Genomic DNA, 23,256 nt, shown 5'->3' on the forward strand with positions numbered 1-23,256 from the left:
GGATCCTGTTCCACAAATCCTACTGAAATCCTTGCAGCAAAATGTTCTGCAAATGCTTAGTTATCCCATTAATAAGAGAACAATTTGGTCATTGTTAAATATAAAATTTAATTTAAAATTGTAACAGTCACTGACCTGACATCCATATTAGGAGGCTAAGGAAATGTCTAAAGCTGTTTTTAGATGTAATGGGGGAGGGGAGAAACAGCTAATTCTCATTTCATTTTTTTCCACCGTGCTTATAATTCAAATTAAGTAATGGATGTTGTGGCTGCTGAGACTGTGGACCAAGTTTCACCTTGAAGTGACACTCACAGTTAACTGATAGGCTAGTAATGGCAAAAGCTGGAACCTGTTTAGATCTTGAGGGCTTGTAGAATTCAAAGCCTTGTGGAACATTTTAGGTGTTATTCTATTCAGGGCAGGGAGTTTTTTCATCCTTAGAAAACAATCTTTCTCAAGAAAAGCCCTTTAGAAGCTGGCCATGAAGGGAGGATTTGAAAGTAGCCTTCAACTACCTGAAGGGGTGTTCCAAAAAGGATGGAGCTAGGCTGTTCTCAGTAGTGGCAGATGACAAAAAAAGGAGTAATGATCTCAAGTTGTGGTGGGGGAGGTCTAGGTTGAATATCAGGGAAAACTATTTCACTAGGAGGGTGGTGAAGCACTGAAATGGATTACCTACGGAGGTGGTGGAATCTCCATCCTTAGAGGTTTTTAAGGCCCAGCTTGAGAAAGCCCTGGCTGGGATGATTTAGCTGGGGTTGGTCCTGCTTTGAGCAGGGGGTTGGACTATGACCTCCTAAGGTTTCTTCCAACACTAATCTTCTATGATTCTATGGTAGAGAAGTTCCAAACATCTCCAGGTCCCTTCACCTGTATAGCAAACCCCTACAAAGATAGGAGTTCAAACGTGAAACCAGGATATGCTCTGAACTATTTGTGGCATGAATGAGAGAACACACACAAAAGTGACTCTGATATCCAGGAGTCTCTCATAGTGCCAGGGATGTAATTTTTGTGTGTCTGTGGAGAGAACAAAACCCTCAAAATAATGCTACTCGAGACCTTCAGTAATTTGCATTTTTAAAGTTTTTAAAGAATTGGTAAAATGAATGCTTGAGCTGATCACCAGTTGCAGAGTAGATAGTATTACGTAAAACAGAGCTGAACATGGCAATTGTGTAGTTTTGCCTTGTGCAATATGTCTTGAAATTCTTGTAGTATATCACAATAATTGTGGTATTGCTTTGTAGCTTTTGAGAAGATAAAATGAATGAGAATGATAGAACAGTAGAGGGATGGTATTAGCTTAATCCATTTTTAAATACATTTATTGTTAAATACAAAAAGTATGAATTCTAATAATTACTGATTTTTTGGGGACTCAGTATCTGACACCTTTAATGTGAATTAAAAGCTCCTGTTGAAATAATAGACATTGATTAAAATATCACCTCTATGAAAGGATATCATAAACCTTGTAAGTGTTATCAGTCGCACAGTAAAACTTCAGCTGTTTTGTAAAAACAGGCCTTTTTAGTCTGTTTTTCAGGATGACTAATTTCAGACTTGTGAAGATATTAGATATATTTCAGGCAATATTTATTATTAATTTATTAATGTGTGTAATTTTAAAGTAATTCAGTGCCAAAATGCATGTTTGTCCCATTAGCACTCAATTAAGGCATCAACAGAAGTTTTCAATATACAATCCATTTGTCGCATTACAATATAAACCAATTTCTATATTTGTTTCTTGTGAACACTGTTGCACTATTTTTGGCCGTATTTTTCAGCAGCCCACTGCATGCCATTTGTGTACAGACTTTCTATAACTTTTGTGAATTGTCTCACCCATAATAACCACTGAACTTTTAACCCTTGTGTGGGAGTCTTTAGGTTTTTGGCAAAGTATTTTGTTACCTCAGTCTTGTATCAAGTTGCTGTATTTCAGCTTGTTACATTGATAATGATTGTTTCACTAATTAAATACCTTAATGTAAAAAAATTGTTTAACAAACAAATGCATTTGGTTGTGAATCTGTCAGATTGTTAACAATACCATGTATTGTCAAGAGTAGATTTGAAGTATACAATGAACTAGAACTTCTCACGTCAAGCACATCAAACTGTGCTTTGTCTGTGATTAAACAATAACATAGTTGGACACTACACTTTATAGTTGCATAAACTACAGTCATTTATAAAGCAGATGTGACAGGATCAAAATGTGTGGCAAAGAACAAGGAAAATCCTTCCAAACTTCCAATCTATGTGAGGTTGTTCTCTCTTTTTTTGTACAATCAGGGCTTTATATAAACAGATCAAATTCTGTAGTCCCTTGTTAAGATCTGTCTGTGCGCAGAAGTAGAGACAAGTCCATGAGTTTGGCAGGGTAGCAAGCCTTGTGGATGGGGGGAAAGTGGTAGACGTGGTATATCTTGACTTCAGTAAGGCTTTTGATGCTGTCATGCATGACCTAGGGAACAACAAGCAACAGTGGTATACAGCTTGATAGTATTCATCACCATATATTTTTGACAGGTTTCCACACCCCATTTAGGGCTTATAAGAACATAAGAATGGCCATACTGGCTCAGACCAAAGGTCCATCTAGCCCAGTATCCTGTCTACCGACAGTGGCCAATGCCAGGTGCCCCAGAGGGAATGAACAGAACAGGGAATCATCAAGTGATCCATCCTCTGTTGCTCATTCCCAGCTTCTGGCAAACAGAGGCTAGGAACACCATTTCTTACCCATCCTGGCTAATAGCCATTAATGGACTTAACCTCCATGAATTTATCCAGTTCTCTTTTAAACCCTGTTATAGTCCTAGCCTTCACAACCTCCTCAGGCAAGGCGTTCCACAGGTTGACTGTGCGCTGAGTGAAGAAGAACTTCCTTTTATTTGTTTTAAACCTGCTACCCATTATTTTCATTTAGTTCTTATATTATGGGTACAAGTAAATAACTTTTCCTTATTCACTTTCTCCACACCACTCATGATTTTATATACCTCTATCATATCCCCCCTTAGTCTCCTCTTTTCAAAGTTGAAAAGTCCTAGCCTCTTTAATCTCTCCTCATATGGGACCCGTTCCAAACCCCTAATCATTTTAGTTGCCCTTTTCTGAACCTTTTCTAATGCCAGTATATCTTTTTTGAGTTGAGGAAACCACATCTGTTCGCAGTATTCAAGATGTGGGCGTACCATGGATTTATATAAGGGCAGTAAGATATTCTCCATCTTATTCTCTATCCCTTTTTTAATGATTCCTAACATCCTGTTTGCTTTTTTGACTGCCGCTGCACACTGCGTGGACATCTTCAGAGAACTATCCACGATGACTCCAAGATCTTTCTCCTGATTAGTTGTAGCTAAATTAGCCCCCATCATATTGTATGTATAGTTGGGGGTTTTTTTTCCAATGTGCATTACTTTACATTTATCCACATTAAATTTCACTGGCCATTTTGTTGCCCAATCACTTAGTTTTGTGAGATCTTTTTGAAGTTCTTCACAGTCTTCTTTGATCTTAACTATCTTGAGCAGTTTAGTATCATCTGCAAACTTTGCCACCTCACTGTTTACCCCTATCTTCAGATCATTTATGAATAAGTTGAACAGGATTGGTCCTAGGACTGACCCTCCTATGTCCTGCCCACCTTCCCCGTTTCCGTTGGTGTCGAGGTTTGGCGCTGTTGGCCATTTAAAAAAAAATGATTTTTTTTTATGTTTGAATAGGGGGAACGTTGCATGCTTGTGCTTTGCTGCATTTGGTTGTTTTTTTATGAGAAAAAGGTTGAAGGAATAGAGTCAGAGCTTAAAGATTAAAAAAAGAAAGCTTTGGTAAGGTTTACAGGAAAAAAGGAAAGAAAGGTTGTTTGGTTAGGTTTAGTAAGGAGACATTATTTTAAAGGCCTAGTTTGGTATATTATTAAAGAATAGAAAGAGAACTTAAAGAAAAATAAAGATTTTTGTTTTTAAAGAAGAGAGGCAAGTTATTAAAGAAAAGAGAGATTTTTGGTGAGGTTGAGTAAAGAGAGGTATTTTTAAAGGACTAGTTTGGTATGTTATTGTAAAGAGGTTAGCCGGGGCTCATCCCTCTCCGGGACAGCGGGGAGCCACACCAGCTCACTACACACTGTTGATGTTTATGGGGAATTAGTTCTGCCACGGGAGTCTGTCTCGGCGGCCCTTGCAGCAACTGAAATAAGCACAATGAGCCCAGGCCCTGGGCAACAATGAGTCAGGCGCTCAGGCCCTCAGGTAGGGGCTGAGCAGTAGCAGTACAATAGTAGCAATAAGCCCAGGCCCCAAAGGGCCTGGAAGAGGGGGAGACTGCCACCCATGAGTTGGGTGGCGGGGGGGGACGCAGCCCCTCCCACTGCACTGCATCCCAGCCCGGGGCCCTAGCAGCGGCAGAAGACCCGCTGCTGGGTCAGTGGGGATCCTGGCCACAACACACTGACATGGGCTCTGGCAGTGTTGCAGCCAGACTAGGGTCAGCTGCCCCCGGGCTATTTCCAGACTCCCCCTCGGGTGGTACCTGGGTCACAGTGGTGTCCTCCAGGGGCTCCAGCACCATGGGTTCCTCGGGGCAGGTAGGTGATTAGAGGCAGACCCAGCAACTCCTCCGGGTAGCTGGCGTGGGGCAGGCCTGGCAACTCCTCCAGGTAGCAGGCGTGGGGCAGGCCCAGCAACCCCTCTGGGTAGCGGGCGCGGGACAGGTCGGAGGCGTCTGGCCTCCCCAGCAGCTCTCTCCCTAGTGAGTTCTGAGGTCGAGCCTTTATACTTCGGGGGCGCCGCCTGACCCTCTGGGGGTGGGCTCAGAGCCCTAGCTCTGCCCACTCCGGTGTCCAGAAGGGCTCGTCCCTCTCCGGGGCGGCAGGGAGCCACACCGGCTCACTATAGTTATTAAAGAATAAAAAATTTTGAGATAAATGTAACAGGTGTATTAAATGTAAGGGTAGGTTAAGAAAAATCAAGGACCAAAATGGACAACGTGTAGAATCAAGCACGTGGGTTTATTACACACAGCGCTGGTGGAGTGTTACTTTGCTTATTAGGCTCAGAGACACTGCCAAACAATTGATTACAGTGGATTATATGGATTTTCCATGGGCGGAGGGAAATCCAAACACCTGGATAGGTCTAGCAGGAAGACAAGATAAGCACAGTAGCCAATAGTCAAAGATTACATAATGTCTCCGCCCATGGTTTTAGGTTAACAAGTAACATACAATTAGTACTTTAAACAATGTATAAAATGTATATGTTTAATTCTGATTTGGGATTTATAGGAATGAAGTAGCTCCATTGATTGTTTACAGGTACATACTTGGGGGTTAAAACAAGAAAACAGTGAAAAGTATATGGCAATAGAAATTTTTTTTAGTTGTTTATTTGTGTTTTTAAGGCAGGCACTGGTAGTGGCTTGGAGAAGGGGTGTACATTTGTGAGAGGGAGGATGTTATATCTCATACTGACATGTTTGAACCTCTTCCATAAACTCAACGTTGGTGTGTGGGAAGGTACCCCTTTCTACAGAAAAGGGCCCCTTTCATTCCTTTGGTCTGTTTGCAGCTTTTAGATAAAGCTACCAATTATGATTCCCCACCTGGCATTTTGCTGACCAAGCTTATCTTAGCAAAAACCAAGGTTGTTTTTTGTTTGTTTTTCTTTCTTAGCTAATATTGTTCACTGTTTGCTAGGCCTCTGGCCTCTTAACCAAATTCTGGACTTTAGGCCTGTAAAAAGAGCTGACACAGTTTATATATCAGGTTGTTACTTAATAGCATATGGATTTCGGCCCTTCAAAAGAGTATCTAAAAAGAGGTAAATAAAAGAAACATATAAAGGAAACTGTTTAGTAAGCACATGGTAAAAATATAAAGGTTGGTTAAGAAAGAAACATTTAAAATGTTAAATATAAGGGTAGGTTAAGAAAAGAGCATTTCAAAACATTAAATAATATTGAAAAATAGGTTTAAAAAGAACACACATTGCAAAAAAGGGCATTTACTAAAGCAGAAACTGTTTAGTAAGCAATATTAAAAAGTATAAAGAGAGGTTAATAGAAAAGCATTTAAACTATTAAATACAAGGATAGGTTAAGTAAAGAGCATTTAAAAAGAGTTAAATAAGAGAAACATATAAAGATAGGTTAAAAGAGAGAACAGGAAAGGGAAAAGAAAGCCCCTTTGCAAAGGGCAAAAATAGTCAGCACGTGGTTGAGTCAGAGAGAGATCTTACCCTTCTAAGTGTTTCTGTGGAAAGAGACAACTTCCCAGGTTCACAGCCCCTCAGGCTTGTTATCACCGCCTTTGGGTCAGCCCAATCAGATGTTGTTCTACAGCAGTGTCATAGAATTCATTTTCCTGAACCAATCCTATAGTCCCAAAATTTGTAAACAAGAGCCATCTCCGCCCCCACTTTAACTGCCTTATTCTTATCTAAAAAAACAGACCTCAAGCACTTTTTCCACCATGTAGCCCCTTTTACATAGGGGCTTTAATAAAAGTTAAAACCATAAGCCCTTAGTAACAAACAATTTTTAAAAGTTTTCCCCTACGTTTTAGACTATTATTGGTTATTTTTTCGTGAGGACAATTTGAAGCTGCAGCAAAACCCCTGTCAGCAAAAACAGCATCTGTGAGTCAGTGGATCAGAGATAAGAAGGCTGCTTCATCCCCAAACTTTTTAACAAATGTAAGTAAAAGTTATATTAAGTCTTGTAAAGGGATAAACACCTTAAAAGACAAACCTATATAAAGACACATCCCTTTATTTACAGGTGTGTTTCAATAAAATAGAGCATGCAGAAACACCCCAGGTTTAAAACCATAGGACCTTACTAACAGCCAGTTTATATTACCCTTATTCTGTAAACCAATGGATCAGAGAGAAGTTTGTTTCTTCCCCCACTTTTTAACAAACGCAAGTGAAAGTTATATTAAGTTTTGTAAAGGAATAAACACTTTAAAAGACAAGCCTCTCTGAAGACATATTTCTTTATTTAGCACTTTTACATATGTGTTTCAATAAAAAATTAGCATGCAGAAACATCACAGGGTTAAAAACACAGAGAACCTGTTTATAAAAGTAATGTATAGTGATAAAAAAAGTTTTCCCCTATGTTTGACTAACATTGATCATTTTTAGTAAGAACAATTTGAATCAGCATGCTTTATCAACAAAGCCATTGTCAGCAAAAACAGCATCTGTGAGACAGCGGATCAAGGCCAGAACATAACAAGAAAGCCCTAGACCTGCTTTTAAAACAAAATTATACCAAATACTTGTTGAAATAAACATTTCCTTTTGTTATCTGAAGAAGACATTGCTTTGTAACTAATCTTATTAACAATGTAAAATAAAAAAACAAATTAACTCAGGGTTAAAACCACAGCCAGTTAGTTTATAAAAGTAATTTGGTAAAGTTTTTAACAAATAGAGGTGAAAGGCTTGTAAAGGAATAATCACTTGAAAAGACAAGCCTATATGAAGACAGAGCCCTTCATTTAACATTTTTACATGTGTGTTTCAATTAAAAAAAGAAAAAGCACGCAGAAAACACCCCAGAGTGAAAACCACAGAACCTTAGTAACAGGTTCTCTCTGTAATCCCATGGATCAGAGAGAAGTTTGTTTTCCTCCCCACTTTTTAACAAATCCATGCGAAAGTTATATTAAGCTTCCATTTTTTTAGGACTTTTAGATTTAAGTATGAATTTTTCTGTTGCATTATCAGAATATTTTTGTTTTTAAATGTTTGCAACGCGTGTGCTGAGACACAGGTACAAGCGCCTGTGTTTGTTTTGGGTCCAGAGATTTTATTAAAATAATACAGCACAGGCTGGAGCTGTGGCTTTCTCTACATTTAAAAAACAGATAAGACTAATTAGGCTGGCCAGTGATCCATGCACTATAGTCTGCCTTAGCAAGGCTCTAGGGGTCACCCCTCCAGTTTGCTTCTTTCCTAACTTTTTAAATACTGTTAAAGTTTTAACAAATGGTGAGATTGCATTGAAAGATACTTTGTGAATGTTATAACAAGTATTTTATTCCATTTACTGATTGTAAAAGACAAAAACCATCGCTTTGTGACCAAATGAAGCTGAGAGATAGCCTATGTGACGAACATCCCCACCCCTCAACTTTTCCCCCATAATTTTAACACTTGCTAAACATGCCGTGTTTCATTATATAAAGGGTTTTTTTTAACATTTAGCATGAAAATACAGCACTGACTGAGATGTAACATAACATGACCTTTTTAGGATATTCTGTATGCAGTGAGGCCTATTTGAAGCATTATGTTTGTTTTTTTAAAAGTTTAACATGAAAAAGCAGTATTGACTGAGCTGTAACAAAACAAGGCCCCTCTTAGGGATATTTTGTAGATGTTTAGTGAACTAAAAAGGCTTAAGATACTAGCCTATCCTTTTAAAAATAGTGTTTTTAAAGTACCAAAACAGCAACTGGGTAAGAATATGAAAACTGGCAATTGAGGGGAGTTTACATGTGTTTTAATAAAAAACAAAATTAACCAAAAAAATTGCTTTTTAAAGTTTGGATTTATACAAAAAACACAAGAAAAAATTAGCTTATGTAAAAAAAAGTTTGCTGTTTTTCACCAGAGATAAGGAGTCTTCCTCCCCCCCACCCACTCCCCCACTTTTCTTCTTTTCTAATGTTTTTTAAAATCTAAACTGAGGACAAACAAATTTTAAAAAAAGCCACAGCCACAGAGATCAGGCCATGGGGGTAAGAAAGCTGTCCTGAGTTTTAGGGGGGAATGCTGATAACTCTTTTAGTGAAACTGTTTTGTAAGCAGCCATTCTGTGTTAGTTGTTATGCTTTAGGACGGGCAAGCGTTTGTCATTTGGAAGCACTTTCCTACTTTATGAGGTATTATCTCCCCCATCCTACGGCCTATCAGAAATATTAACAAAAACAAACTTAAAGATACTTTGTAACAATGCCTGCAAAGCAACAATTATGTCCATGAACTCTGACCCCACCTCCTAGCTAAGGCTTGGGAGTCACCTACTTGGAATTGACATGAGAAAGCTCTCGAAGAAGAAAAAATGGTTACCTACCTCTACCTGTTATTCGAGATGTGTTGCTCATGTCCATTCCCAGACCCACCCGCCTTCCCCTCATCAGAGTAATCTGGCAAGAAGGAACTGGAGAGGCAGCGAGTCGGCAGGGTCCTATATGCAGTGCCATGAAGGCGCGATTCTAGGGGGTGCCTGAGCCGACCCGACAGGTACCACTAGGGAGAAAGCCTTCCGGCAACTGCGCATGCGGCGAGCGCACACGTACTTGGAATGGACATGAGCAACACATCTCAAAGAATAACAGTTACAAGCGGTAGGTGACCATTTTTTGTGATAGCACCCAAACACAGAAAGAGAGTCTCTCTGTACAGTCACACACAAAAAAGTGTACAAAGGCAGACCCAGGTTGAGGATACAGCTAGATCCTCAGGCTGTACAAGCAAAGTGATGGGGATGGAGATAGATTAGTAATTGCATGTTTGCTGTTGAGGTTTTTTTATATTTAAGCTAATCACATGAAGTTCCCCTTCCTATTCTCCACCATTCAATACATCCTCACATAATTTACATTTTAAAAAAAAGAATAAATAAGCAGAAGGCTTAGTCATCTAGTTTCTTGTAAGTGTTGTGAAAGAAATAGGTCTTCAGGATAGATATGAGTTAATTATGTTTGGGTTAAAAGTAGTTCCTCTGTAAATTTTAAATTTGCTGGATTTAAATACTCACATGACTGGAGTACTGTCATGGATGGATATAAGCTGTTCAGGAAGGGCAGAAAAGGTGGGGGAGTTGCACTGTATGTAAGGGAGCAGTCTGACTGCTCAGAGCTCAAGTATGGAACTGCAGAAAAACCTGAGAGTCTCTGGATTAAGTTTAGAAGTGTGAGCAACAAGGGTGATGTCGTGGTGGGAGTCTACTATAGACCACCAGACCAGGGGGATGAGGTGGACGAGGCTTTCTTCCGGCAACTCGCAGAAGTTACTAGATCGCAGGCCCTGGTTCTCATGGGAGACTTCAATCACCCTGATATCTGCTGGGAGAGCAATACAGCGGTGCACAGGCAATCCAGGATGTTTTTGGAAAATGTAGGGGACAATTTTCTGGTGCAGTGCTAGAGGAACCAACTAGGGGCAGAGCTCTTCTTGACCTGCTGCTCACAAACTGGGAAGAATTAGTAGGGGAAGCAAAAGTGGATGGGAACCTGGGAGGCAGTGACCATGAAATGGTCGAGTTCAGGATCCTGACACAAGGAAGAAAGGAGAGCAGCAGAATATAGACCCTGGACTTCAGAAAAGCAGACTTTGACTCCCTCAAAGAACTGATGGGCAGGATCCCCTGGGAGAATAACATGAGGGGGAAAGGAGTCCAGGAGAGCTGGCTGTATTTTAAAGAATCCTTATTGAGGTTACAGGGACAAACCATCCCGATGTGTAGAAAGAATAGTAAATACAGCAGGCGACCAGCTCGGCTTAACAGTGAAATCCTTGCTGATCTTAAACACAAAAAAGAAGCTTACAAGAAGTGGAAGATTGGACAAATGACCAGGGATGAGTATAAAAATATTGCTTGGGCTTGCAGGAGTGAAATCAGGAAGGCCAAATCACACCTGGAGTTGCAGCTAGCAAGAGATGTTAAGAGTAACAAGAAGGGTTTCTTCAGGTATGTTAGCAACAAGAAGAAAGTCAAGGAAAGTGTGGGTCCCTTACTGAATGAGGGAGGCAACCTCGTGACAGAGGGTGTGGAAAAAGCTAATGTATTCAATGCTTTTTTTGCCTCTGTCTTAGAATCATAGAATATCAGGGTTGGAAGGGACCTCAGGAGGTCATCTAGTCTAACCCCCTGCTCAAAGCAGGACCAATCCCCAACTAAATCATCCCAGCCAGGGCTTTGTGAAGCCTGACCTTAAAAACTTCTAGGGAAGGAGATTCCACCACCTCCCTAGGTAACGCATTCCAGTGTTTCACCACCCTCGTAGTGAAAAAGTTTTTCCTAATATCCAACCTAAATCTCCCCCACTGCAACTTGAGACCATTACTCCTTGTCCTGTCATCTTCTACCACTGAGAACAGTCTAGAACCATCCTCTTGGGAACCACCTCTCAGGTAGTTGAAAGCAGCTATCAAATCCTCCCTCATTCTTCTCTTCCGCAGACTAAACAATCCGAGTTCCCTCAGCCTCTCCTCATAAGTCATGTGTTCCAGACCCCTAATCATTTTTGTTGCCCTTCGCTGGACTCTCTCCAATTTTTCTACATCCTTCTTGTAGTGTGGGGCCCAAAACTGGACACAGTACTCCAGATGAGGCCTCACCAATGTCGAATAGAGGGGAACGATCACATCCCTCGATCTGCTGGCTATGCCCCTACTTACATATCCCAAAATGCCATTGGCCTTCTTGGGAACAAGGGCACACTGTTGACTTCTTGTCCACTGTCACCCCCTAGGTCCTTTTTCGCAGAACTGCTGCCTAGCCATTCGGTCCCTAGTCTATAGCGGTGCATTGGATTCTTCCGTCCTAAGTGCAGGATCCTGCACTTATCCTTGTTGAACCTCATCAGATTTCTTTTGGCCCAATCCTCCAATTTGTCTAGGTCCCCCTGTATCCTATCCCTACCCTCCAGTGTATCTACCACTCCTCCCAGTTTAGTGTCATCTGCAAACTTGCTGAGGGTGCAATCCACACCATCCTCCAGATCATTTCTGAAGATATTGAACAAAACCGGCCCCAGGACCGACCCCTGGGGCACTCCACTTGATACAGGCTGCCAACTAGACATGGAGCCATTGATCACTACCCGTTGAGCCCGACAATCTAGCCAGCTTTCTATCCACCTTATAGTCCATTCATCCAGCCCATACTTCTTTAACTTGCTGGCAAGAATACTGTGGGAGACCGTGTCAAAAGGTTTGCTAAAGTCAAGGAACAACATGTCCACTGCTTTCCCTTCATCCACAGAGCCGGTTATCTCATCATAGAAGGCAATTAGATTAATCAGGCATGACTTGCCCTTGTTGAATCCATGCTGACTGTTCCTGATCACTTTCCTCTCCTCTTCAGAATTGATTCTTTGAGGACCTGCTCCATGATTTTTCCAGGGACTGAGGTGAGGCTGACTGGCCTGTAGTTCCCCGGATCCTCCTTCTTCCCTTTTTTAAAGATAGGCACTACATTAGCCTTTTTCCAGTCATCTGGGACCTCCCCCGATCGCCATGAGTTTTCAAAGATAATGGCCAATGGCCCTGCAATCACATCCGCCAACTCCTTTAGCACTCTCGAATGCAACGCATCCGGCCCCATGGACTTCTGCTTGTCCAGCTTTTCTAAATAGTCCTGAACCACTTCTTTCTCCACAGAGGGCTGGTCACCTCCTCCTCATGCTTTTCTGCCCAGTGCAGTAGTCTGGGAGCTGACCTTGTTTGTGAAAATACTAAACTTTTGGATGATACTAAACTTTGCGGATGATACTAAACTAGGAGGAGTGGTAGATACGGTGGCAGGTAGGGATAGGATACAGAGGGACCTAGACAAATTGGAGGATTGGGCCAAAAGAAATCTGATGAGGTTCAACAAGGATAAGTGCAGGGTCCTGCACTTAGGACGGAAGAATCCAATGCACCGCTATAGACTAGGGACCGAATGGCTCAGCAGCAGTTCTGCAGAAAAAGACCTAGGGGTTACAGTGGACGAGAAGTTGGATATGAGTCAACAGTGTGCCCTTGTTGCCAAGAAGGCCAATGGCATTTTGGGATGTATAAGTAGGGGCATTGCCAGCAGATCGAGGGACGTGATCGTTCCCCTCTATTCGACATTGATGAGGCCTCATCTGTAGTACTGTGTCCAGTTTTGGGCCCCACACTACAAGAAGGATGTGGAAAAATTGGAAAGAGTCCAGCGGAGGGCAACAAAAATGATTAGGGGACTGGAACACATGACTTATGAGGAGAGGCTGAGGGAACTGGGGATGTTTAGTCTTCAGGAGAGAAGAATGAAGGGGGATTTGATAGCTGCTTTCAACTACCTGAAAGGGGGTTCCAAAGAGGATGGCTCTAGACTTTTCTCAGTGGTAGCAGATGACAGAACAAGGAGTAATGGTCTCAAGTTGCAGTGGGGGAGATTTAGGTTGGATAGTAGGAAAAACTTTTTCACTACGAGGGTGGTGAAACACTGGAATGCGTTACCTAGGGAGGTGGTGGAATCTCCTTCCCTAGAAGTTTTTAAGGTCAGGCTTCACAAAGCCCTGGCTGGGATGATTTTGTTGGGGATTGGTCCTGCTTTGAGCAGGGGGTTAGACTAGATGACCTCCTGAGGTCCCTTCCAACCCTGATATTCTATGAATGTCAGGATTACCCCTTATTTTTTAATGTGGGAAAGTGTAATTTTACCTGATTTTGCCTTTTCTTCTCCAATCAGTCTGCGAGAGAGCTATACTCTAAGGTAAATAGTCTCAGGCAGCCTCTCCAGGCTTCAGAGTAACAGCCGTGTTAGTCTGTATTCGCAAAAAGAAAAGGAGTACTTGTGGCACCTTAGAGACTAACCAATTTATTTGAGCATGAGCTTTCGTGAGCTACAGCTCACTTCATCGGACACATCCGATGAAGTGAGCTGTAGCTCACGTTGGTTAGTCTCTAAGGTGCCACAAGTACTCCTTTTCTTTTAGCCAAGGAGAAGGCAACTCAAGCTGGGGAGGGGGCTCAGAATCCACCAGAAGGGGCAGTTGGAAAAAAGCTGCTAGAGAAGGAGAAGAATAGAGATGCTGAGCTACGGATGAAATGGGACCCAGGTAGGAGATGAGGTGATAACAGGAGAATAAAAGTAGTGGACTGGGAAGTGAGGAGGAAAGAAGGAAAAAAGAAAAAGTTTCCGGTCAGGACAAGTAGGGAAAAAAAATGCTCGCTATGTGAGCCAATGCTATTAGAGGTTCCCCCCATCCCCCAACTCCTCATTGGACACAGGAAGAGCTGTGGGAAACACCAGAAGGGAAGGTCTAATTTGGAAAGGGATCTGGCCAGTCCCAGGCCCACTAGGTGGGACACAGAGACTGTGGGGATTGTTCTCCGTTTCCCCCATGCTGGCCAGTGATGAGGTTAGCTGAGTGGACGGCAGGTTTGAGCCTCCAGCAGAAGCAGCCAAACTGAGGGTTGCCGTGAACCTCTGAAGCAAGCAAATCCTCCAAAAAGCACAGGACCCACCAAGGCAGAGGAGGAACTTTGTCACCATACCTAAAAAATTTCTCACTAGGGATCCAACCCTCTGGAGATATAACTTGTCTTTGATTAAGAATGTTAACAAAGTGCTAAAAAAAAACAGTACTTCAAATGGACTATGAAAAATATATTGCAGGTGTTCTCAGAAGCCATTGGAAACACCTTTAAAGGGACAGTTACAGACATTCCTAAGGCCCCCATTTGTAAAAGGGCAAACGAGTTTATTAGTAATTTTCAGCATTGAAAACAAGACCTGGAAAAGCAATCCTACTCATGGTAAAAACTACTGTAAATTAAAAGCATAAGTGAGCCATGATGTGATGCAAGTATGTTAAGAATGGTGGCATGATATTGTTAAATGTGTGTGTCTCTCTCTTGCTCTAGTCCCATCATTTTTTTTCTAAAGAAGCTGAAAATACATTGTACATAATCTCAGCCATTTTCCTTATATTTATGGAAACACAACTTGTTTATGTAATTTATTTAGGGATCAGAGTATTGCTCTATTTCTAGAAATAAGAAGACAAAGAAAACTCCCAATGTACTTTCCCCAGCATAGCTGTTAAGGGCTCTTCATCATTAAAGGTGGTGGTCTTTAAATAAATATGTTAAATATTTGGTTTTAATATTTTCTTTCTTTAGGCGTTGTAATATGTTATTAGGAAATTTTTGAAATAGAACATAACGAAAAAAGTAATATAACAAAATGACCATTTTGATTTGTGTTGTTTCTAGTCCATCCGTTACTCCAGTGAGTTTGACTGCATGGGTTAATGTAAATTCAGTCTATGAACTTTAAAACCAATTTAGCATTTCTTGTTCAACAAGGAGCATAGAAGGAGGTGGTTTTATTTAGTGTTGTAAGTTTCCCCTTATGCCAGCAGCCATATGATCTCTGAATTGCTAGCTTTGGCAGTTGACATTTCACATTGTCTCACATTTTCAGACAGTCATTGTTATTTTTGTAAGCAACGTGGTGTTTATAAAAATAATGAATTAAAGTTAATAGTCTGTGAATTTAATAAAATTATTAATTTCATAGACGAATACACTCATAAAATAAAGTTTTTTCTCAAAGTTTTTGGAAAATGGTTTTGTTTTGCCCGTGGCTAATTTTCCTATTAATGTTAACTGGATTTGCACTGATGCTGTTCTGTGAGATTATACCCACAACACCTGTTTAATGAGAACTGTGGTTTCTGGAACCCAGTTTATTTCAATCATTTGGGCTAGATTAACAAAGGAATTTAGGCATGTCAATGTTGAGTGTCGCCATCCCTAATTTTTAGGTGCCTAGAAAAATCACTGGAATTCACAAAGCCTAGGTTAGGCATCTTCAAGCCCTGGAATAAATGGGAGGAGAGAGGTGCCTCAGAATGAGATTCACAAAAGCTAGCACAGTAGGCAGCTTCTTGCCTAAACTAGCCAATGGGAGGTGCCAAGCTGAGGGGGGTGGGCTAAGCTCTTGGAGATAGGCACAAAATCTGGGCTGCAGGGATCTCCTGCATCCCATCTCTTGGGATTAGATACCTCCACCATTTGGCAAGAAGCTTGTGCTCTCTTTTTCTGGCCCCATGATTCTTTTATTTACTCCTGGGGGAATTCTGCCCCACTGTGCATGTGCAAAATTTATGACCCCCCCCCCACCAATTTCTTTGCTTCCCCACAGAAAAATGACTTTCTGACAGGGAAGTCACAAGAGCTGTCATTCAACCCTCCCCAGCAGTGTGTTTTGGGTGCCCAGGACAGCCAGCAGAGAGGTAAATCACTGTGGTGCAGGGGACAGTACTGGGGAAGACCTGGCTGATGGCTCCTACCCTGCATCATGCTCAGCTGCTAGTCCCAGCTGGGCTGGGGAGAATGGGACTTCCTCTTCCCTGCATGGCATCTGGGGCCAGGTTAGACCCACCTCCAGATTTCTCCCCCAACTGCAGGAAGCTCTGCAAACTCTCCCCCCATTTCCTGCACCCATTACTCCTCAGCTGAAGGGGGAGGGAACCCGGTACAGGGAGCTGTTCCCCCAACCACCCAACCTGTATGCATCCAGACCCCCTCATACCCAGATCCTCCCACCGAGCCACCCCCCTCCGCACTCAGAACTCCCCTGATGAGCCCCACTACCCCTGCACCTGGACCACCCTGATGAGCCACCCAGATCCCCACCCCACTGAGCCCCAACCAGCTGCACCTGGATCCCAACCTGCCCGCTGAGCTCTATCCACCCAATACCCAGCCTCTCCTGTGCTGAGCCCCAACCACCTTCACCTGGACCGCCCCTGCAGAGTCCCATTACCATTGCACCCAGAACCCCTCAACAAGACCCTGTGCATTCAGATCCCCCCATAGCCGGATTCCCTACTGAGCTGCCCGCACCCAGATTGCCCCACACAGAAGAGTCTCAACCCACACCTGTGTCACACCCCAATGGCCCCCTCCCTCAAGTCCCCTGGGGAGGCAGATCAGTATTGTACGTTGCTAATGCTGTTGCAGGCATTGCAAAGTGTTTTGGGAAGGGTTAAAGGTATAAAAGTAAAATAAAAGGTTCCTTTGCAGGTCTTAGAAGGCCGAGGTGGGAAAGAAAAGGGTTAATTTAAAAATTCAGCTTGGCCTAAAAATAAAAAAGAAAGCGGCGCTGCCCTCAAGGTCAAAAATCAACACAGTCTCTGCCTTGCTCCGCCTGCCGACCACCAAACCCGCAGCTGGCTGTAAAAAATAAAACCAAAAGCAAAGCAAGTTGCAGGACTGAGATTACACAATTGCAAAAGTTGGCTGCCCAGTGAGACTCACCAGTCTGCCTTTGTGACCTTGGAGCTGGTGTGTTTTGAGGGAAGCTGAAGAAGCCACGAAGGCCGGTCTGGACTGGTACACTGAGCATGGGGAACAAAGGTCTCTGAAGGGGATGCCCCCAAGAGACCCCCAGGGCTTAAAAACCCTCCCAAGAGCAGAAACAATTTGGAAACTTTGCAGCGGACCCCCCGAATGACCTGTGCAAAGGACAAACTCCCGTCCATCCCCCACCCCGTTCTGACAGTACAGCTCAGGCCTGGCCAGCCTGGGGTAGCTTGGGTGTGATTATGGAAGTGGGTTACAGCTCGGGCATGAATGCTTTTTCCTTCCTCTACGTGACATAGATGTGATTCCAGCATGCTCTGCTGTTCTTTTATTATTTTCTTAATAAAGCTTTAAAATTTAGTCACATGGTGTGTTCCTGTATCTATCCCCCCCCCCCGGGTATTTCATGTTTGCTCTGTCTGGCACTGTTGGTATTTCATGTTGAGGATTCTATGATTAAAGGTGTGCCCCACCCTCAGTCGTAGCATGACAGAGAACCGGAGGGAGGTTTAGTATTCCTCTCTCCACCCCGGTCGGTGGGGGAAGGGTGCAGGTGGGTCTATCCCTGGGCATAGCAGTACCGGGCAATGGGAGGGGAACTTTGCAATTCTCGCTCCAAGGGAATAATCCTCAGTGCGTACACCCCCAGTCGTAGTATGACTGCGTTGAAGAGGAGACCATAGGGTGTCTCGCTCTAACCGGACAGAGTTGGGGTGTATGTACCCTCGGTGGGGTGTATGTATCCCTCAGTGGGATCAGACAGAGTAATATGGAGGGAGGCTTAGCGTCTCTTCCTCTGGCCCCTCAAAGGGGGGGGAGGGGTGAGCATTGTAAGCCCTGGTGCCGGTCGGTGTAAGCAACGTGCAATTTCAAGTAATTAAAAGATTTTTAAAGTTGTACTAAGGAATTGTCACAACATGTTCAGGAAACAGAAGGGTACAGCTGTAGACTTGGGAGTCCCGCAGTCGTGGGTGATGACATCAATGATGGGGGTCAATGCCGGACGTACAGGCATTAAGGAATGCAGGCAAGGTAGCCCAGCTGCCCGGTCAGGAGGCAGGTGAGCCTGATGCCCGAGCCATGGAGGAGGCAGCAAAGAGGGATGGGACCCTGCTGCCTCTTTCAAAGGAAGGTGAAGACCTCTCCCGGCTTGAGAAGGCTCTCACCAAGGTTCTGTGGCGGAGCTTCAGAAAAGAGTGCAGACTTGGCAGGATTTGTTAGACCTATATGCCAAGTATAAAAAGCAGAAGGGTAAAAACCTAGGGGCAGCTGTGGAATTAATTTAAACTGCAGCAGCCATGTGGTATCAAATGTTGTTGGGACAGCAAGCGGAGCTGGGGAGAAGGGAGGTGTGTTACAGCTAATGGAAATTGAGCAACTGAAAGCACAAATCACGTACCAGGCGGCAACCCAAGTCTACACCCAGAATAAGCTGCAAGCCTTGAGACAGGACTTCCAGGGGAAAAAAGCAGAACGCACCTGCCTGGGAGCACTGGCTAAGCAAGTACCAGTCCTTCAAGGACTTGTCAAAGATCTAACCATTCGTGCTCAGCATATGCCCCAACGGCAGTGTGCGCGCCATGAAAAGAAAATTGAGCAGTTAAAATGTCAGTTGGCCGTGCGTTCGGTCCAGGTGGCAAGCCTCACAGGGGATGATTTGGGTAACCCTGGTGAGGGCTTTGATTTCCCGCTGTGCAAAGATCCCCAAGGGTGGTTGAATGTTTGTTGCACCCCCCCCATAGCGGCCCTCATTAAGACCGAGGAGAGGTCCAGCGCATAAAGGAAAAATAAGGTTGTATGTACAGCATCCCCACTACAAGAAAAGCACCCCGTGGGGTAATTGTAAAGAGGAAAGGGACCAGGAGGGGTGGCAGCTAATTAAGGAGCCCACCCTCCTTGCTAAATTAGTAATGGAACGAAGCCTGTGCCCATGGAAAGAAACTGTTCAATGAGAAAAACAGGTTCAGGCGCAAACAAGCAGCAAATAAAAAAATTAAAAAACAGGTTAAAAATCTTAAAAAATAAAAAAAACCTAGTAAGTACAGGTATAAAAAAATTCAAATCCCTAAAATAGTACTTAAAATAATAAAATCTGAGTTAATGAAGGTGTCATTTTAAAAAATAAGCAAATAATTTTTAAAAAAGTAAAAAGTTAACTCTGCAAAGGCTAAAAAAAATTAATCAGTTAAACGCTGTAAAAATATTTTTAAAAAAATTTCTTGGTTTCTTTGCAGCTATTCTGAAGGAAAATGGGCCCTTTTCCAAAGGAAGGTCTGTAAACAATCCAGGTAAAAAAGACTGTTCAATTAAAATCATTTGACTATAAACAAGTTAGTCAAATTTGCTAAAAAAAGCACTCTTGGGGTTTTAAAATACATTGGTGTTGTTTTAAATAATACCACTAAAATCCATTTGAATCTTCCATTCAAAGTTGCAAAACCAAGTAATACTTTTGCCAGACACAGGTAACTAGTGTTGTTTAACTTTGGTATTTAGCATTCAAACCTTAAGGTAACTCAATGCTTTATAAAATTTAAACTGTTTAAAATAAAAACCAAAGTCATGGCTGCAGCAGGGCAAGCAAAACCAAAACATTTTAAAAAAAATTTAATCTGTTTTTTAATAACAAAATAGCAAATAAAAGCTGTAGTAAAAGAGAGGAAGACCGTGCCCCACACTAAGCCTTAAAATAGCTCTGTGTAATCAAACTATCACTTTGCCAAAGGGAGCCACAATAGGTTGTGTTTTTGTCTTCAAGTCGCTGTGTGTTTTAAAAGCAAAAATTAAAAATAAAAAATATTCAAAACTCTGCTAAAAATTAAATGTGTTCCTTTTAAGACAGAGTCTCTGAGCTGCTAATGGCTTTAAATCCAAAAGCAAACCAAAAAGCATCTGTGTTAATGCAAATTACCTAACTAATAAAGGTAAAAGTCATGGAAATCTGGCCTGCCTATAAACAATCACAGGAAAATGTGAGGGTAACTCTTCTGTTTTGCCTGCAATCAGCAAAAATATTTATAAAAAAAATAAAATTTAAGCAATAATCTGCCACCCCTAAAGGGGTAAAAACATGTTCTTTTGTCTTTCAAAAAAAACAAACAAAGCTGACACCAGCTGAAAAGCAACCCAAAATACCAGGAATCTACTGTCACAATAGAAATTGTGTTTTGTGTTACCTTGTGTTGTTTGTCTTGTTGCTAAGCACTGTTGTGTACCAAATGCTGCAGGAAAACCTCCTCAAGTAGCAGACACCATATTACAAAAAAATAATTTTAAAGCAAAAATTATAAATACAGTAAACCTACAAATAATTAAAAATAAATTAAGCTCTTTGTCACAGCTACAAAACAGCCTAATACAAAAACAAATACAAATAAAAAAAATACATACTGCTATAGCTATAAAATGTAATAAAATGCAGATACTTGCTTTGTTCACCTTAAAACACAAAATGTTTTAGGGTAATATCAAAAAACACTAAGGTTTTAATACACTTGCTAAAGCAAAAAAAGAATCACTGTTTAATACTTATCAATACAAATAAATGCAGTACATTTTTAGTATAGTAAGGCCAGACCTTTTCATGGGGGGAATTGTTATTAAAATCGCATACCAACAGGCTCTGAAGGCAAAAATATAAAAAGTTAGCCCACTACCCATAGTGAACATGGAATCCTTTTGGCTACCCCAGACCACAAGCCAATGGACTGGGGAGGGAGGGAAGCTATTGAACACCAGAGGTTGTACCAAGTGGACTCCTCAAAAGTGGGTGTGCTTATCCTTGCCTGTTGCTCCAAAGCTCTGTAGGAAAGACATTTCCCTAAAATCTTGTATCTAAAATAAATTAAATAATAAGACCAAAGTACTGTATAATGGGCAATGTGTATATGTCAATTCCTAAAAAAAAAAAAAATTTTTAAATAAAAATGTTAGCAACCCACCAGTAAGCAAATGTAATGTAAATATTGTGTTTACCAATAATCACATTTACTGTTTGCCAGAACCAAAATGTCTCAGCTTTGCCCAGTTAAAAAAAAAGCTGTGTAAAACCCGTGAAGCCGTAAAGACCACTTTAGATAAGGAAAAGGCCAAGCATAAGGGGATTGTCAGTAATGACATCTGACCATGGCAACTTGAAGACAAGGTAATGTTCCAAAGCTGGGGAAGGTGGCCCACACTCTGAATGCCAAGTGGGTGGGTCTGTACTCCATTGTAAATCGCATCGCCCCGCTAGTGTACAAGCACCAGCTACCCGGTAAATTAGTAACAAAAATCTGTCACACCTGGATCCCCCCATACTATGCTCCTCCACACTTGGATCTTGCCTTGCTGAGCCTGCCTGCCCACACTTGGTACACCTGGCATGGAGGGGCAGGACCCTGGAGTGTTTCTGGGACAGGCCCAGTCCTTGTGCTGTGTCAGGGTTGGGTGCAACCGCACCACTGAGTCCGTGTCCTGGGGGGAGCTGCACAGTGATCTCCAACCACTGTGCAGACAGTGTCCTGTGCTCCCCAGTGCCATGCTGGAGCCTCCACATTTATTTGACAAATATAATTTGTAGAATTTTAAAATATTGTGTGCAGACTTTTTAATTTTTTGGCACAGAATGCCTTCTGGAGTATTTCATTATTTATTCACACTGGAACAGAGTCAATAGAAGAAACTGAGGGAGCCCCATATTAGAATGTCTCATAACCCAGTGGCTAAGGCACTCACTTGAGAGGTGACAAGTCCCTTCTCCCTCTCAGGGGGAGAGTTGAACTAGATGTCTCCCACATCCCAGGTGAGTATCCTAACCACTAGGGTTAAAAGTCATGAGAGAGGTGGTCTTGCTCTCCCCTGCAATGTTCTGTGTATGCTTGCCTATAGGGGCACAATGTGGTAGGCATGCTCAGAACTTCTTCAGGCAAGTTAGACAGAGGAATGCTTTTATCTTTCCCCATGTGTATCATTTTGGGGCTTAGGCATCTGGATGCCTGTCATGTGGCTGCGATGCACAGCCAGCCAGCACAGAGCCAGAAATGTAGTTGCCTAGGGAACTTTTATTGCAAACACTTAGGTGCCAAGCGAGTTTAGGCATCTGTAGGGCTCAGGGGCAGCTGAGTAGGTAGGCTGTGAATCCCAATGGAGTGTGTGTTTTGGATTTAGGCACCTAAAGTCCCAATTAGGCACTTAAGTCCTTTTGTGAATCTGGCCCTCTTTTTCACTAGTTTATAGACTGCCAGAGTATTTTTGTTTCTACTCAGTCAAAAAATGTCTCTGGCATTTTCATTTAAATCTTCAGAAAACTATCACTATGTTGACCGGTTTGTTTCCATTAACTTTTTAGGATATATATTCAAAAAAATCTCATGGAAATAGTACTAAATAAATTCAACATTTATTCACAAAAGCTTATAAATAACTAATTCACATGTATAAAATTCTCATCAGAATCAGCAGGACAAACATAACTGGACTTGTGTTGCCAGGTCAAATATTTAAGTTACAGATATATTCTGTAGGGCTTAACCTGGCTGAAATGTAGCTATGTTTTGCAAGTCTTGCAATGTCAATCCCTGATTTCAGTAACTAAAGTTATTTTTCTACCTCACTTTCTATTGCATTTCCTTTTAAAAGCCATTTTAGAAATCCTCCCTGAATGTTCCACTCAACCTAGCACTCCGGTGCCGCTTGACTGGTGTGTAAATAGCTGGCTCCAAAGATCACACACACTTGTTACGAGTATTCCAAACACTCTACATTAGGACGTATCAGCCACTGCTTGGAAGTAACCCTATCTGGATTCATCTTGTTCCAATTTATCTGGAGGTGAAGCTCTTAAAGCTCATCTCGCTGAGAGCTGCACTAAGTTTAAATAACATTGTGAATTTAAACTAATAAAGGGCTTATTTACATGGCCCTGTTGTACTGGGGTGGAGGGGATGAGTTGCAGCATGCACTAAAGTGTTGCACTGTAACTGCCTCATGTAGACCCTGCTAGTGGTAACTAAAAGATACCTAGTTTGCACTCATGGTGTCCTGTTTGAAACGGGCCTGTGTTAAAGCAAACAAGGTACCTTTTAGTTCATGCTGGCAGGATCTACATGGACAAAACCTGATTTTACACAATTCAGATCTAACAATATACTGGTGCATTGGTTCAATACACATA

The 23,256-nt window shown here is 42.1% G+C and overlaps 1 protein-coding gene and 1 long non-coding RNA gene across 28 annotated transcripts in view; one reads left to right on the forward strand and one right to left on the reverse strand.

Annotated features, from left to right (window-relative positions):
* Positions 1-1,304: 1,304 nt before the first annotated feature.
* LOC140899441 (uncharacterized) lies at positions 1,305-6,408 on the reverse strand. The gene is made up of 3 exons (XR_012155324.1): positions 6,258-6,408; positions 4,552-4,910; positions 1,305-2,479 (listed from the first exon to the last, which is right to left on the reverse strand). It is a non-coding gene; the product is annotated as an uncharacterized LOC140899441 (long non-coding RNA).
* SLC2A8 (solute carrier family 2 member 8) overlaps positions 5,329-23,256 on the forward strand; it is a 92,195-nt gene continuing 74,267 nt past the window's right edge. For 3 of the 27 annotated variants that reach the window (XM_078849167.1, XM_073314508.2, XM_073314507.2), the window contains exon 1: positions 5,331-6,713. The gene's annotated coding sequence lies outside the window, so the exon portion shown is untranslated. Of the gene's footprint in view, positions 6,714-9,148; positions 9,380-15,939; positions 16,031-19,336; positions 19,391-23,256 lie in introns of all 27 variants that reach the window. The other 24 variants (XM_078849160.1, XM_078849163.1, XM_078849164.1 and 21 more) reach the window with 21 other exon arrangements.

This window comes from Lepidochelys kempii, chromosome 16 (assembly GCF_965140285.1).
Source record: "Lepidochelys kempii isolate rLepKem1 chromosome 16, rLepKem1.hap1, whole genome shotgun sequence".
Classification (NCBI taxonomy): domain Eukaryota; kingdom Metazoa; phylum Chordata; order Testudines; family Cheloniidae; genus Lepidochelys; species Lepidochelys kempii.